Genomic DNA, 17,500 nt, shown 5'->3' with positions numbered 1-17,500 from the left:
TAATGTCTGGATTCTCTTAACAACCTCGGGATCACAGACCCAGGCGAAATCTCACAAAGACAAGAGCTTGGCTCCGGCCGGGAATCGAACCCTGGTCGGCAAGCTTATATAGACAGTGACTAACCCACTTGGCCACGAACAAAGATAAAAGTCAATGACAATTCTACTGGACTTATACCTGTCGAATTCAGGTATTTTGTACTTAGAATTGAAATCAACCCATCTTCACCATCGTAGCTAATTGGTAGTTTGTTACTTGGCATTCAATTAATGATAAATTTTGCACATTTTTACGTGTTTTTCATATTCAAATAAGCCATATATATTTTTGATATATTAATGTCTGGATTCTCTTAACAACCTCGGGATCACAGACCCAGGCGAAATCTCAAAAAGACAAGAGCTTGGCTCCGGCCGGGAATCGAACCCTGGTCGGCAAGCTTATATAGACAGTGACTAACCCACTTGGCCACGAACAAAGATAAAAGTCAATGACAATTCTACTGGACTTATACCTGTCGAATTCAGGTATTTTGTACTTAGAATTGAAATCAACCCATCTTCACTATCGTAGCTAATTGGTAGTTTGTTACTTGGCATTCAATTAATGATAAATTTTGCAAATTTTTACGTGTTTTTCATATTCAAATAAGCCATATATATTTTTGATATATTAATGTCTGGATTCTCTTAACAACCTCGGGATCACAGACCCAGGCGAAATCTCACAAAGACAAGAGCTTGGCTCCGGCCGGGAATCGAACCCTGGTCGGCAAGCTTATATAGACAGTGACTAACCCACATGGCCACGAACAAAGATAAAAGTCAATGACAATTCTACTGGACTTATACCTGTCGAATTCAGGTATTTTGTACTTAGAATTGAAATCAACCCATCTTCACCATCGTAGCTAATTGGTAGTTTGTTACTTGGCATTCAATTAATGATAAATTTTGCACATTTTTACGTGTTTTTCATATTCAAATAAGCCATATATATTTTTGATATATTAATGTCTGGATTCTCTTAACAACCTCGGGATCACAGACCCAGGCGAAATCTCACAAAGACAAGAGCTTGGCTCCGGCCGGGAATCGAACCCTGGTCGGCAAGCTTATATGGACAGTGACTAACCCACTTGGCCACGAACAAAGATAAAAGTCAATGACAATTTTACTGGACTTATACCAGTCGAATTCAGGTATTTTGTACTTAGAATTGAAATCAACCCATCTTCACCATTGTAGCTAATTGGTAGTTTGTTACTTGGCATTCAATTAATGATAAATTTTGCACATTTTTACGTGTTTTTCATATTCAAATAAGCCATATATATTTTTGATATATTAATGTCTGGATTCTCTTAACAACCTCGGGATCACAGACCCAGGCGAAATCTCACAAAGACGAGCTTGGCTCCGGCCGGGAATCGAACCCTGGTCGGCAAGCTTATATAGACAGTGACTAACCCACTTGGCCACGAACAAAGATAAAAGTCAATGACAATTCTACTGGACTTATACCTGTCGAATTCAGGTATTTTGTACTTAGAATTGAAATCAACCCATCTTCACCATCGTAGCTAATTGGTAGTTTGTTACTTGGCATTCAATTAATGATAAATTTTGCACATTTTTACGTGTTTTTCATATTCAAATAAGCCATATATATTTTTGATATATTAATGTCTGGATTCTCTTAACAACCTCGGGATCACAGACCCAGGCGAAATCTCACAAAGACAAGAGCTTGGCTCCGGCCGGGAATCGAACCCTGGTCGGCAAGCTTATATAGACAGTGACTAACCCACTTGGCCACGAACAAAGATAAAAGTCAATGACAATTCTACTGGACTTATACCTGTCGAATTCAGGTATTTTGTACTTAGAATTGAAATCAACCCATCTTCACCATCGTAGCTAATTGGTAGTTTGTTACTTGGCATTCAATTAATGATAAATTTTGCACATTTTTACGTGTTTTTCATATTCAAATAAGCCATATATATTTTTGATATATTAATGTCTGGATTCTCTTAACAACCTCGGGATCACAGACCCAGGCGAAATCTCACAAAGACAAGAGCTTGGCTCCGGCCGGGAATCGAACCCTGGTCGGCAAGCCTATATAGACAGTGACTAACCCACTTGGCCACGAACAAAGATAAAAGTCAATGACAATTCTACTGGACTTATACCTGTCGAATTCAGGTATTTTGTACTTAGAATTGAAATCAACCCATCTTCACCATCGTAGCTAATTGGTAGTTTGTTACTTGGCATTCAATTAATGATAAATTTTGCACATTTTTACGTGTTTTTCATATTCAAATAAGCCATATATATTTTTGATATATTAATGTCTGGATTCTCTTAACAACCTCGGGATCACAGACCCAGGCGAAATCTCACAAAGACAAGAGCTTGGCTCCGGCCGGGAATCGAACCCTGGTCGGCAAGCTTATATAGACAGTGACTAACCCACTTGGCCACGAACAAAGATAAAAGTCAATGACAATTCTACTGGACTTATACCTGTCGAATTCAGGTATTTTGTACTTAGAATTGAAATCAACCCATCTTCACCATCGTAGCTAATTGGTAGTTTGTTACTTGGCATTCAATTAATGATAAATTTTGCACATTTTTACGTGTTTTTCATATTCAAATAAGCCATATATATTTTTGATATATTAATGTCTGGATTCTCTTAACAACCTCGGGATCACAGACCCAGTCGAAATCTCACAAAGACAAGAGCTTGGCTCCGGCCGGGAATCGAACCCTGGTCGGCAAGCTTATATAGACAGTGACTAACCCACTTGGCCACGAACAAAGATAAAAGTCAATGACAATTCTACTGGACTTATACCTGTCGAATTCAGGTATTTTGTACTTAGAATTGAAATCAACCCATCTTCACCATCGTAGCTAATTGGTAGTTTGTTACTTGGCATTCAATTAATGATAAATTTTGCACATTTTTACGTGTTTTTCATATTCAAATAAGCCATATATATTTTTGATATATTAATGTCTGGATTCTCTTAACAACCTCGGGATCACAGACCCAGGCGAAATCTCACAAAGACAAGAGCTTGGCTCCGGCCGGGAATCGAACCCTGGTCGGCAAGCTTATATAGACAGTGACTAACCCACTTGGCCACGAACAAAGATAAAAGTCAATGACAATTCTACTGGACTTATACCTGTCGAATTCAGGTATTTTGTACTTAGAATTGAAATCAACCCATCTTCACCATCGTAGCTAATTGGTAGTTTGTTACTTGGCATTCAATTAATGATAAATTTTGCACATTTTTACGTGTTTTTCATATTCAAATAGGCCATATATATTTTTGATATATTAATGTCTGGATTCTCTTAACAACCTCGGGATCACAGACCCAGGCGAAATCTCACAAAGACAAGAGCTTGGCTCCGGCCGGGAATCGAACCCTGGTCGGCAAGATTATATAGACAGTGACTAACCCACTTGGCCACGAACAAAGATAAAAGTCAATGACAATTCTACTGGACTTATACCTGTCGAATTCAGGTATTTTGTACTTAGAATTGAAATCAACCCATCTTCACCATCGTAGCTAATTGGTAGTTTGTTACTTGGCATTCAATTAATGATAAATTTTGCACATTTTTACGTGTTTTTCATATTCAAATAAGCCATATATATTTTTGATATATTAATGTCTGGATTCTCTTAACAACCTCGGGATCACAGACCCAGGCGAAATCTCACAAAGACAAGAGCTTGGCTCCGGCCGGGAATCGAACCCTGGTCGGCAAGCTTATATAGACAGTGACTAACCCACTTGGCCACGAACAAAGATAAAAGTCAATGACAATTCTACTGGACTTATACCTGTCGAATTCAGGTATTTTGTACTTAGAATTGAAATCAACCCATCTTCACCATCGTAGCTAATTGGTAGTTTGTTACTTGGCATTCAATTAATGATAAATTTTGCAAATTTTTACGTGTTTTTCATATTCAAATAAGCCATATATATTTTTGATATATTAATGTCTGGATTCTCTTAACAACCTCGGGATCACAGACCCAGGCGAAATCTCACAAAGACAAGAGCTTGGCTCCGGCCGGGAATCGAACCCTGGTCGGCAAGCTTATATAGACAGTGACTAACCCACTTGGCCACGAACAAAGATAAAAGTCAATGACAATTCTACTGGACTTATACCTGTCGAATTCAGGTATTTTGTACTTAGAATTGAAATCAACCCATCTTCACCATCGTAGCTAATTGGTAGTTTGTTACTTGGCATTCAATTAATGATAAATTTTGCATATTTTTACGTGTTTCTCATATTCAAATAAGCCATATATATTTTTGATATATTAATGTCTGGATTCTCTTAACAACCTCGGGATCACAGACCCAGGCGAAATCTCACAAAGACAAGAGCTTGGCTCCGGCCGGGAATCGAACCCTGGTCGGCAAGCTTATATAGACAGTGACTAACCCACTTGGCCACGAACAAAGATAAAAGTCAATGACAATTCTACTGGACTTATACCTGTCGAATTCAGGTATTTTGTACTTAGAATTGAAATCAACCCATCTTCACCATCGTAGCTAATTGGTAGTTTGTTACTTGGCATTCAATTAATGATAAATTTTGCACATTTTTACGTGTTTTTCATATTCAAATAAGCCATATATATTTTTGATATATTAATGTCTGGATTCTCTTAACAACCTCGGGATCACAGACCCAGGCGAAATCTCACAAAGACAAGAGCTTGGCTCCGGCCGGGAATCGAACCCTGGTCGGCAAGCTTATATAGACAGTGACTAACCCACTTGGCCACGAACAAAGATAAAAGTCAATGACAATTCTACTGGACTTATACCTGTCGAATTCAGGTATTTTGTACTTAGAATTGAAATCAACCCATCTTCACCATCGTAGCTAATTGGTAGTTTGTTACTTGGCATTCAATTAATGATAAATTTTGCACATTTTTACGTGTTTTTCCTATTCAAATAAGCCATATATATTTTTGATATATTAATGTCTGGATTCTCTTAACAACCTCGGGATCACAGACCCAGGCGAAATCTCACAAAGACAAGAGCTTGGCTCCGGCCGGGAATCGAACCCTGGTCGGCAAGCTTATATAGACAGTGACTAACCCACTTGGCCACGAACAAAGATAAAAGTCAATGACAATTCTACTGGACTTATACCTGTCGAATTCAGGTATTTTGTACTTAGAATTGAAATCAACCCATCTTCACCATCGTAGCTAATTGGTAGTTTGTTACTTGGCATTCAATTAATGATAAATTTTGCACATTTTTACGTGTTTTTCATATTCAAATAAGCCATATATATTTTTGATATATTAATGTCTGGATTCTCTTAACAACCTCAGGATCACAGACCCAGGCGAAATCTCACAAAGACAAGAGCTTGGCTCCGGCCGGGAATCGAACCCTGGTCGGCAAGCTTATATAGACAGTGACTAACCCACTTGGCCACGAACAAAGATAAAAGTCAATGACAATTCTACTGGACTTATACCTGTCGAATTCAGGTATTTTGTACTTAGAATTGAAATCAACCCATCTTCACCATCGTAGCTAATTGGTAGTTTGTTACTTGGCATTCAATTAATGATAAATTTTGCACATTTTTACGTGTTTTTCATATTCAAATAAGCCATATATATTTTTGATATATTAATGTCTGGATTCTCTTAACAACCTCGGGATCACAGACCCAGGCGAAATCTCACAAAGACAAGAGCTTGGCTCCGGCCGGGAATCGAACCCTGGTCGGCAAGCTTATATAGACAGTGACTAACCCACTTGGCCACGAACAAAGATAAAAGTCAATGACAATTCTACTGGACTTATACCTGTCGAATTCAGGTATTTTGTACTTAGAATTGAAATCAACCCATCTTCACCATCGTAGCTAATTGGTAGTTTGTTACTTGGCATTCAATTAATGATAAATTTTGCACATTTTTACGTGTTTTTCATATTCAAATAAGCCATATATATTTTTGATATATTAATGTCTGGATTCTCTTAACAACCTCGGGATCACAGACCCAGGCGAAATCTCACAAAGACAAGAGCTTGGCTCCGGCCGGGAATCGAACCCTGGTCGGCAAGCTTATATAGACAGTGACTAACCCACTTGGCCACGAATAAAGATAAAAGTCAATGACAATTCTACTGGACTTATACCTGTCGAATTCAGGTATTTTGTACTTAGAATTGAAATCAACCCATCTTCACCATCGTAGCTAATTGGTAGTTTGTTACTTGGCATTCAATTAATGATAAATTTTGCACATTTTTACGTGTTTTTCATATTCAAATAAGCCATATATATTTTTGATATATTAATGTCTGGATTCTCTTAACAACCTCAGGATCACAGACCCAGGCGAAATCTCACAAAGACAAGAGCTTGGCTCTGGCCGGGAATCGAACCCTGGTCGGCAAGCTCATATAGACAGTGACTAACCCACTTGGCCACGAACAAAGATAAAAGTCAATGACAATTCTACTGGACTTATACCAGTCGAATTCAGGTATTTTGTACTTAGAATTGAAATCAACCCATCTTCACCATCGTAGCTAATTGGTAGTTAGTTACTTGGCATTCAATTAATGATAAATTTTGCACATTTTTACGTGTTTTTCATATTCAAATAAGCCATATATATTTTTGATATATTAATATCTGGATTCTCTTAACAACCTCGGGATCACAGACCCAGGCGAAATCTCACAAAGACAAGAGCTTGGCTCCGGCCGGGAATCGAACCCTGGTCGGCAAGCTTATATAGACAGTGACTAACCCACTTGGCCACGAACAAAGATAAAAGTCAATGACAATTTTACTGGATTTATACCTGTCGAATTCAGGTATTTTGTACTTAGAATTGAAATCAACCCATCTTCACCATCGTAGCTAATTGGTAGTTTGTTGCTTGGCATTCAATTAATGATAAATTTTGCACATTTTTACGTGTTTTTCATATTCAAATAAGCCATATATATTTTTGATATATTAATGTCTGGATTCTCTTAACAACCTCGGGATCACAGACCCAGGCGAAATCTCACAAAGACAAGAGCTTGGCTCCGGCCGGGAATCGAACCCTGGTCGGCAAGCTTATATAGACAGTGACTAACCCACTTGGCCACGAACAAAGATAAAAGTCAATGACAATTCTACTGGACTTAATGTCTGGATTCTCTTAACAACCTCGGGATCACAGACCCAGGCGAAATCTCACAAAGACAAGAGCTTGGCTCCGGCCGGGAATCGAACCCTGGTCGGCAAGCTTATATAGACAGTGACTAACCCACTTGGCCACGAACAAAGATAAAAGTCAATGACAATTCTACTGGACTTATACCTGTCGAATTCAGGTATTTTGTACTTAGAATTGAAATCAACCCATCTTCACCATCGTAGCTAATTGGTAGTTTGTTACTTGGCATTCAATTAATGATAAATTTTGCACATTTTTACGTGTTTTTCATATTCAAATAAGCCATATATATTTTTGATATATTAATGTCTGGATTCTCTTAACAACCTCGGGATCACAGACCCAGGCGAAATCTCACAAAGACAAGAGCTTGGCTCCGGCCGGGAATCGAACCCTGGTCGGCAAGCTTATATAGACAGTGACTAACCCACTTGGCCACGAACAAAGATAAAAGTCAATGACAATTCTACTGGACTTATACCTGTCGAATTCAGGTATTTTGTACTTAGAATTGAAATCAACCCATCTTCACCATCGTAGCTAATTGGTAGTTTGTTACTTGGCATTCAATTAATGATAAATTTTGCACATTTTTACGTGTTTTTCATATTCAAATAAGCCATATATATTTTTGATATATTAATGTCTGGATTCTCTTAACAACCTCGGGATCACAGACCCAGGCGAAATCTCACAAAGACAAGAGCTTGGCTCCGGCCGGGAATCGAACCCTGGTCGGCAAGCTTATATAGACAGTGACTAACACACTTGGCCACGAACAAAGATAAAAGTCAATGACAATTCTACTGGACTTATACCTGTCGAATTCAGGTATTTTGTACTTAGAATTGAAATCAACCCATCTTCACCATCGTAGCTAATTGGTAGTTTGTTGCTTGGCATTCAATTAATGATAAATTTTGCACATTTTTACGTGTTTTTCATATTCAAATAAGCCATATATATTTTTGATATATTAATGTCTGGATTCTCTTAACAACCTCGGGATCACAGACCCAGGCGAAATCTCACAAAGACAAGAGCTTGGCTCCGGCCGGGAATCGAACCCTGGTCGGCAAGCTTATATAGACAGTGACTAACCCACTTGGCCACGAACAAAGATAAAAGTCAATGACAATTCTACTGGACTTAATGTCTGGATTCTCTTAACAACCTCGGGATCACAGACCCAGGCGAAATCTCACAAAGACAAGAGCTTGGCTCGGCCGGGAATCGAACCCTGGTCGGCAAGCTTATATAGACAGTGACTAACCCACTTGGCCACGAACAAAGATAAAAGTCAATGACAATTCTACTGGACTTATACCTGTCGAATTCAGGTATTTTGTACTTAGAATTGAAATCAACCCATCTTCACCATCGTAGCTAATTGGTAGTTTGTTACTTGGCATTCAATTAATGATAAATTTTGCACATTTTTACGTGTTTTTCATATTCAAATAAGCCATATATATTTTTGATATATTAATGTCTGGATTCTCTTAACAACCTCGGGATCACAGACCCAGGCGAAATCTCACAAAGACAAGAGCTTGGCTCCGGCCGGGAATCGAACCCTGGTCGGCAAGCTTATATAGACAGTGACTAACCCACTTGGCCACGAACAAAGATAAAAGTCAATGACAATTCTACTGGACTTATACCTGTCGAATTCAGGTATTTTGTACTTAGAATTGAAATCAACCCATCTTCACCATCGTAGCTAATTTGTAGTTTGTTGCTTGGCATTCAATTAATGATAAATTTTGCACATTTTTACGTGTTTTTCATATTCAAATAAGCCATATATATTTTTGATATATTAATGTCTGGATTCTCTTAACAACCTCGGGATCACAGACCCAGGCGAAATCTCACAAAGACAAGAGCTTGGCTCCGGCCGGGAATCGAACCCTGGTCGGCAAGCTTATATAGACAGTGACTAACCCACTTGGCCACGAATAAAGATAAAAGTCAATGACAATTCTACTGGACTTATACCTATCGAATTCAGGTATTTTGTACTTAGAATTGAAATCAACCCATCTTCACCATCGTAGCTAATTGGTAGTTTGTTACTTGGCATTCAATTAATGATAAATTTTGCACATTTTTACGTGTTTTTCATATTCAAATAAGCCATATATATTTTTGATATATTAATGTCTGGATTCTCTTAACAACCTCGGGATCACAGACCCAGGCGAAATCTCACAAAGACAAGAGCTTGGCTCCGGCCGGGAATCGAACCCTGGTCGGCAAGCTTATATAGACAGTGACTAACCCACTTGGCCACGAACAAAGATAAAAGTCAATGACAATTCTACTGGACTTATACCTGTCGAATTCAGGTATTTTGTACTTAGAATTGAAATCAACCCATCTTCACTATCGTAGCTAATTGGTAGTTTGTTACTTGGCATTCAATTAATGATAAATTTTGCAAATTTTTACGTGTTTTTCATATTCAAATAAGCCATATATATTTTTGATATATTAATGTCTGGATTCTCTTAACAACCTCGGGATCACAGACCCAGGCGAAAGCTCACAAAGACAAGAGCTTGGCTCCGGCCGGGAATCGAACCCTGGTCGGCAAGCTTATATAGACAGTGACTAACCCACTTGGCCACGAACAAAGATAAAAGTCAATGACAATTCTACTGGACTTATACCTGTCGAATTCAGGTATTTTGTACTTAGAATTGAAATCAACCCATCTTCACCATCGTAGCTAATTGGTAGTTTGTTACTTGGCATTCAATTAATGATAAATTTTGCACATTTTTACGTGTTTTTCATATTCAAATAAGCCATATATATTTTTGATATATTAATGTCTGGATTCTCTTAACAACCTCGGGATCACAGACCCAGTCGAAATCTCACAAAGACAAGAGCTTGGCTCCGGCCGGGAATCGAACCCTGGTCGGCAAGCTTATATAGACAGTGACTAACCCACTTGGCCACGAACAAAGATAAAAGTCAATGACAATTCTACTGGACTTATACCTGTCGAATTCAGGTATTTTGTACTTAGAATTGAAATCAACCCATCTTCACCATCGTAGCTAATTGGTAGTTTGTTACTTGGCATTCAATTAATGATAAATTTTGCACATTTTTACGTGTTTTTCATATTCAAATAAGCCATATATATTTTTGATATATTAATGTCTGGATTCTCTTAACAACCTCGGGATCACAGACCCAGGCGAAATCTCACAAAGACAAGAGCTTGGCTCCGGCCGGGAATCGAACCCTGGTCGGCAAGCTTATATAGACAGTGACTAACCCACTTGGCCACGAACAAAGATAAAAGTCAATGACAATTCTACTGGACTTATACCTGTCAAATTCAGGTATTTTGTACTTAGAATTGAAATCAACCCATCTTCACCATCGTAGCTAATTGGTAGTTTGTTACTTGGCATTCAATTAATGATAAATTTTGCACATTTTTACGTGTTTTTCATATTCAAATAAGCCATATATATTTTTGATATATTAATGTCTGGATTCTCTTAACAACCTCGGGATCACAGACCCAGTCGAAATCTCACAAAGACAAGAGCTTGGCTCCGGCCGGGAATCGAACCCTTGTCGGCAAGCTTATATAGACAGTGACTAACCCACTTGGCCACGAACAAAGATAAAAGTCAATGACAATTCTACTGGACTTATACCAGTCAAATTCAGGTATTTTGTACTTAGAATTGAAATCAACCCATCTTCACCATCGTAGCTAATTGGTAGTTTGTTACTTGGCATTCAATTAATGATAAATTTTGCACATTTTTACGTGTTTTTCATATTCAAATAAGCCATATATATTTTTGATATATTAATATCTGGATTCTCTTAACAACCTCGGGATCACAGACCCAGGCGAAATCTCACAAAGACAAGAGCTTGGCTCCGGCCAGGAATCGAACCCTGGTCGGCAAGCTTATATAGACAGTGACTAACCCACTTGGCCACGAACAAAGATAAAAGTCAATGACAATTCTACTGGACTTATACCTGTCGAATTCAGGTATTTTGTACTTAGAATTGAAATCAACCCATCTTCACCATCGTAGCTAATTGGTAGTTTGTTACTTGGCATTCAATTAATGATAAATTTTGCACATTTTTACGTGTTTTCCATATTCAAATAAGCCATATATATTTTTGATATATTAATGTCTGGATTCTCTTAACAACCTCGGGATCACAGACCCAGGCGAAATCTCACAAAGACAAGAGCTTGGCTCCGGCCGGGAATCGAACCCTTGTCGGCAAGCTTATATAGACAGTGACTAACCCACTTGGCCACGAACAAAGATAAAAGTCAATGACAATTCTACTGGACTTATACCAGTCGAATTCAGGTATTTTGTACTTAGAATTGAAATCAACCATCTTCACCATCGTAGCTAATTGGTAGTTTGTTACTTGGCATTCAATTAATGATAAATTTTGCACATTTTTACGTGTTTTTCATATTCAAATAAGCCATATATATTTTTTGATATATTAATATCTGGATTCTCTTAACAACCCTCGGGATCACAGACCCAGGCGAAATCTCACAAAGACAAGAGCTTGGCTCCGGCCAGGAATCGAACCCTGGTCGGCAAGCTTATATAGACAGTGACTAACCCACTTGGCCACGAACAAAGATAAAAGTCAATGACAATTCTACTGGACTTATACCTGTCGAATTCAGGTATTTTGTACTTAGAATTGAAATCAACCCATCTTCACCATCGTAGCTAATTGGTAGTTTGTTACTTGGCATTCAATTAATGATAAATTTTGCACATTTTTACGTGTTTTTCATATTCAAATAAGCCATATATATTTTTGATATATTAATGTCTGGATTCTCTTAACAACCTCGGGATCACAGACCCAGGCGAAATCTCACAAAGACAAGAGCTTGGCTCCGGCCGGGAATCGAACCCTGGTCGGCAAGCTTATATAGACAGTGACTAACCCACTTGGCCACGAACAAAGATAAAAGTCAATGACAATTCTACTGGACTTATACCTGTCGAATTCAGGTATTTTGTACTTAGAATTGAAATCAACCCATCTTCACCATCGTAGCTAATTGGTAGTTTGTTACTTGGCATTCAATTAATGATAAATTTTGCACATTTTTACGTGTTTTTCATATTCAAATAGGCCATATATATTTTTGATATATTAATGTCTGGATTCTCTTAACAACCTCGGGATCACAGACCCAGGCGAAATCTCACAAAGACAAGAGCTTGGCTCCGGCCGGGAATCGAACCCTGGTCGGCAAGATTATATAGACAGTGACTAACCCACTTGGCCACGAACAAAGATAAAGTCAATGACAATTCTACTGGACTTATACCTGTCGAATTCAGGTATTTTGTACTTAGAATTGAAATCAACCCATCTTCACCATCGTAGCTAATTGGTAGTTTGTTACTTGGCATTCAATTAATGATAAATTTTGCACATTTTTACGTGTTTTTCATATTCAAATAAGCCATATATATTTTTGATATATTAATGTCTGGATTCTCTTAACAACCTCGGGATCACAGACCCAGGCGAAATCTCACAAAGACAAGAGCTTGGCTCCGGCCGGGAATCGAACCCTGGTCGGCAAGCTTATATAGACAGTGACTAACCCACTTGGCCACGAACAAAGATAAAAGTCAATGACAATTCTACTGGACTTATACCTGTCGAATTCAGGTATTTTGTACTTAGAATTGAAATCAACCCATCTTCACCATCGTAGCTAATTGGTAGTTTGTTACTTGGCATTCAATTAATGATAAATTTTGCACATTTTTACGTGTTTTTCATATTCAAATAAGCCATATATATTTTTGATATATTAATGTCTGGATTCTCTTAACAACCTCGGGATCACAGACCCAGGCGAAATCTCACAAAGACAAGAGCTTGGCTCCGGCCGGGAATCGAACCCTGGTCGGCAAGCTTATATAGACAGTGACTAACCCACTTGGCCACGAACAAAGATAAAAGTCAATGACAATTCTACTGGACTTATACCTGTCGAATTCAGGTATTTTGTACTTAGAATTGAAATCAACCCATCTTCACCATCGTAGCTAATTGGTAGTTTGTTACTTGGCATTCAATTAATGATAAATTTTGCACATTTTTTACGTGTTTCTCATATTCAAATAAGCCATATATATTTTTGATATATTAATGTCTGGATTCTCTTAACAACCTCGGGATCACAGACCCAGGCGAAATCTCACAAAGACAAGAGCTTGGCTCCGGCCGGGAATCGAACCCTGGTCGGCAAGCTTATATAGACAGTGACTAACCCACTTGGCCACGAACAAAGATAAAAGTCAATGACAATTCTACTGGACTTATACCTGTCGAATTCAGGTATTTTGTACTTAGAATTGAAATCAACCCATCTTCACCATCGTAGCTAATTGGTAGTTTGTTACTTGGCATTCAATTAATGATAAATTTTGCACATTTTTACGTGTTTTTCATATTCAAATAAGCCATATATATTTTTGATATATTAATGTCTGGATTCTCTTAACAACCTCGGGATCACAGACCCAGGCGAAATCTCACAAAGACAAGAGCTTGGCTCCGGCCGGGAATCGAACCCTGGTCGGCAAGCTTATATAGACAGTGACTAACCCACTTGGCCACGAACAAAGATAAAAGTCAATGACAATTCTACTGGACTTATACCTGTCGAATTCAGGTATTTTGTACTTAGAATTGAAATCAACCCATCTTCACCATCGTAGCTAATTGGTAGTTTGTTACTTGGCATTCAATTAATGATAAATTTTGCACATTTTTACGTGTTTTTCCTATTCAAATAAGCCATATATATTTTTGATATATTAATGTCTGGATTCTCTTAACAACCTCGGGATCACAGACCCAGGCGAAATCTCACAAAGACAAGAGCTTGGCTCCGGCCGGGAATCGAACCCTGGTCGGCAAGCTTATATAGACAGTGACTAACCCACTTGGCCACGAACAAAGATAAAAGTCAATGACAATTCTACTGGACTTATACCTGTCGAATTCAGGTATTTTGTACTTAGAATTGAAATCAACCCATCTTCACCATCGTAGCTAATTGGTAGTTTGTTACTTGGCATTCAATTAATGATAAATTTTTGCACATTTTTACGTGTTTTTCATATTCAAATAAGCCATATATATTTTTGATATATTAATGTCTGGATTCTCTTAACAACCTCGGGATCACAGACCCAGGCGAAATCTCACAAAGACAAGAGCTTGGCTCCGGCCGGGAATCGAACCTGGTCGGCAAGCTTATATAGACAGTGACTAACCCACTTGGCCACGAACAAAGATAAAAGTCAATGACAATTCTACTGGACTTATACCTGTCGAATTCAGGTATTTTGTACTTAGAATTGAAATCAACCCATCTTCACCATCGTAGCTAATTGGTAGTTTGTTACTTGGCATTCAATTAATGATAAATTTTGCACATTTTTACGTGTTTTTCCTATTCAAATAAGCCATATATATTTTTGATATATTAATGTCTGGATTCTCTTAACAACCTCGGGATCACAGACCCAGGCGAAATCTCACAAAGACAAGAGCTTGGCTCCGGCCGGGAATCGAACCCTGGTCGGCAAGCTTATATAGACAGTGACTAACCCACTTGGCCACGAACAAAGATAAAAGTCAATGACAATTCTACTGGACTTATACCTGTCGAATTCAGGTATTTTGTACATAGAATTGAAATCAACCCATCTTCACCATCGTAGCTAATTGGTAGTTTGTTACTTGGCATTCAATTAATGATAAATTTTGCACATTTTTACGTGTTTTTCATATTCAAATAAGCCATATATATTTTTGATATATTAATGTCTGGATTCTCTTAACAACCTCGGGATCACAGACCCAGGCGAAATCTCACAAAGACAAGAGCTTGGCTCCGGCCGGGAATCGAACCCTGGTCGGCAAGCTTATATAGACAGTGACTAACCCACTTGGCCACGAATAAAGATAAAAGTCAATGACAATTCTACTGGACTTATACCTGTCGAATTCAGGTATTTTGTACTTAGAATTGAAATCAACCCATCTTCACCATCGTAGCTAATTGGTAGTTTGTTACTTGGCATTCAATTAATGATAAATTTTGCACATTTTTACGTGTTTTTCATATTCAAATAAGCCATATATATTTTTGATATATTAATGTCTGGATTCTCTTAACAACCTCAGGATCACAGACCCAGGTGAAATCTCACAAAGACAAGAGCTTGGCTCCGGCCGGGAATCGAACCCTGGTCGGCAAGCTTATATAGACAGTGACTAACCCACTTGGCCACGAACAAAGATAAAAGTCAATGACAATTCTACTGGACTTATACCAGTCGAATTCAGGTATTTTGTACTTAGAATTGAAATCAACCCATCTTCACCATCGTAGCTAATTGGTAGTTAGTTACTTGGCATTCAATTAATGATAAATTTTGCACATTTTTACGTGTTTTTCATATTCAAATAAGCCATATATATTTTTGATATATTAATATCTGGATTCTCTTAACAACCTCGGGATCACAGACCCAGGCGAAATCTCACAAAGACAAGAGCTTGGCTCCGGCCGGGAATCGAACCCTGGTCGGCAAGCTTATATAGACAGTGACTAACCCACTTGGCCACGAACAAAGATAAAAGTCAATGACAATTCTACTGGATTTATACCTGTCGAATTCAGGTATTTTGTACTTAGAATTGAAAATCAACCCATCTTCACCATCGTAGCTAATTGGTAGTTTGTTACTTGGCATTCAATTAATGATAAATTTTGCACATTTTTACGTGTTTTTCATATTCAAATAAGCCATATATATTTTTGATATATTAATGTCTGGATTCTCTTAACAACCTCGGGATCACAGACCCAGGCGAAATCTCACAAAGACAAGAGCTTGGCTCCGGCCGGGAATCGAACCCTGGTCGGCAAGCTTATATAGACAGTGACTAACCCACTTGGCCACGAACAAAGATAAAAGTCAATGACAATTCTACTGGACTTATACCTGTCGAATTCAGGTATTTTGTACTTAGAATTGAAATCAACCCATCTTCACCATCGTAGCTAATTGGTAGTTTGTTACTTGGCATTCAATTAATGATAAATTTTGCACATTTTTACGTGTTTTTCATATTCAAATAAGCCATATATATTTTTGATATATTAATGTCTGGATTCTCTTAACAACCTCGGGATCACAGACCCAGGCGAAATCTCACAAAGACAAGAGCTTGGCTCCGGCCGGGAATCGAACCCTGGTCGGCAAGCTTATATAGACAGTGACTAACCCACTTGGCCACGAACAAAGATAAAAGTCAATGACAATTCTACTGGACTTATACCTGTCGAATTCAGGTATTTTGTACTTAGAATTGAAATCAACCCATCTTCACTATCGTAGCTAATTGGTAGTTTGTTACTTGGCATTCAATTAATGATAAATTTTGCAAATTTTTACGTGTTTTTCATATTCAAATAAGCCATATATATTTTTGATATATTAATGTCTGGATTCTCTTAACAACCTCGGGATCACAGACCCAGGCGAAAGCTCACAAAGACAAGAGCTTGGCTCCGGCCCGGGAATCGAACCCTGGTCGGCAAGCTTATATAGACAGTGACTAACCCACTTGGCCACGAACAAAGATAAAAGTCAATGACAATTCTACTGGACTTATACCTGTCGAATTCAGGTATTTTGTACTTAGAATTGAAATCAACCCATCTTCACCATCGTAGCTAATTGGTAGTTTGTTACTTGGCATTCAATTAATGATAAATTTTGCACATTTTTACGTGTTTTTCATATTCAAATAAGCCATATATATTTTTGATATATTAATGTCTGGATTCTCTTAACAACCTCGGGATCACAGACCCAGGCGAAATCTCACAAAGACAAGAGCTTGGCTCCGGCCGGGAATCGAACCCTGGTCGGCAAGCTTATATAGACAGTGACTAACCCACTTGGCCACGAACAAAGATAAAAGTCAATGACAATTCTACTGGACTTATACCTGTCGAATCAGGTATTTTGTACTTAGAATTGAAATCAACCCATCTTCACCATCGTAGCTAATTGGTAGTTTGTTGCTTGGCATTCAATTAATGATAAATTTTGCACATTTTTACGTGTTTTTCAT

Source organism: Palaemon carinicauda, chromosome 6 (genome assembly GCF_036898095.1).
Source record: "Palaemon carinicauda isolate YSFRI2023 chromosome 6, ASM3689809v2, whole genome shotgun sequence".
Lineage (NCBI taxonomy): Eukaryota > Metazoa > Arthropoda > Malacostraca > Decapoda > Palaemonidae > Palaemon > Palaemon carinicauda.
The sequence above is the reverse complement of the archived record's forward strand: the minus strand, read 5'-3'. Positions refer to the sequence as shown.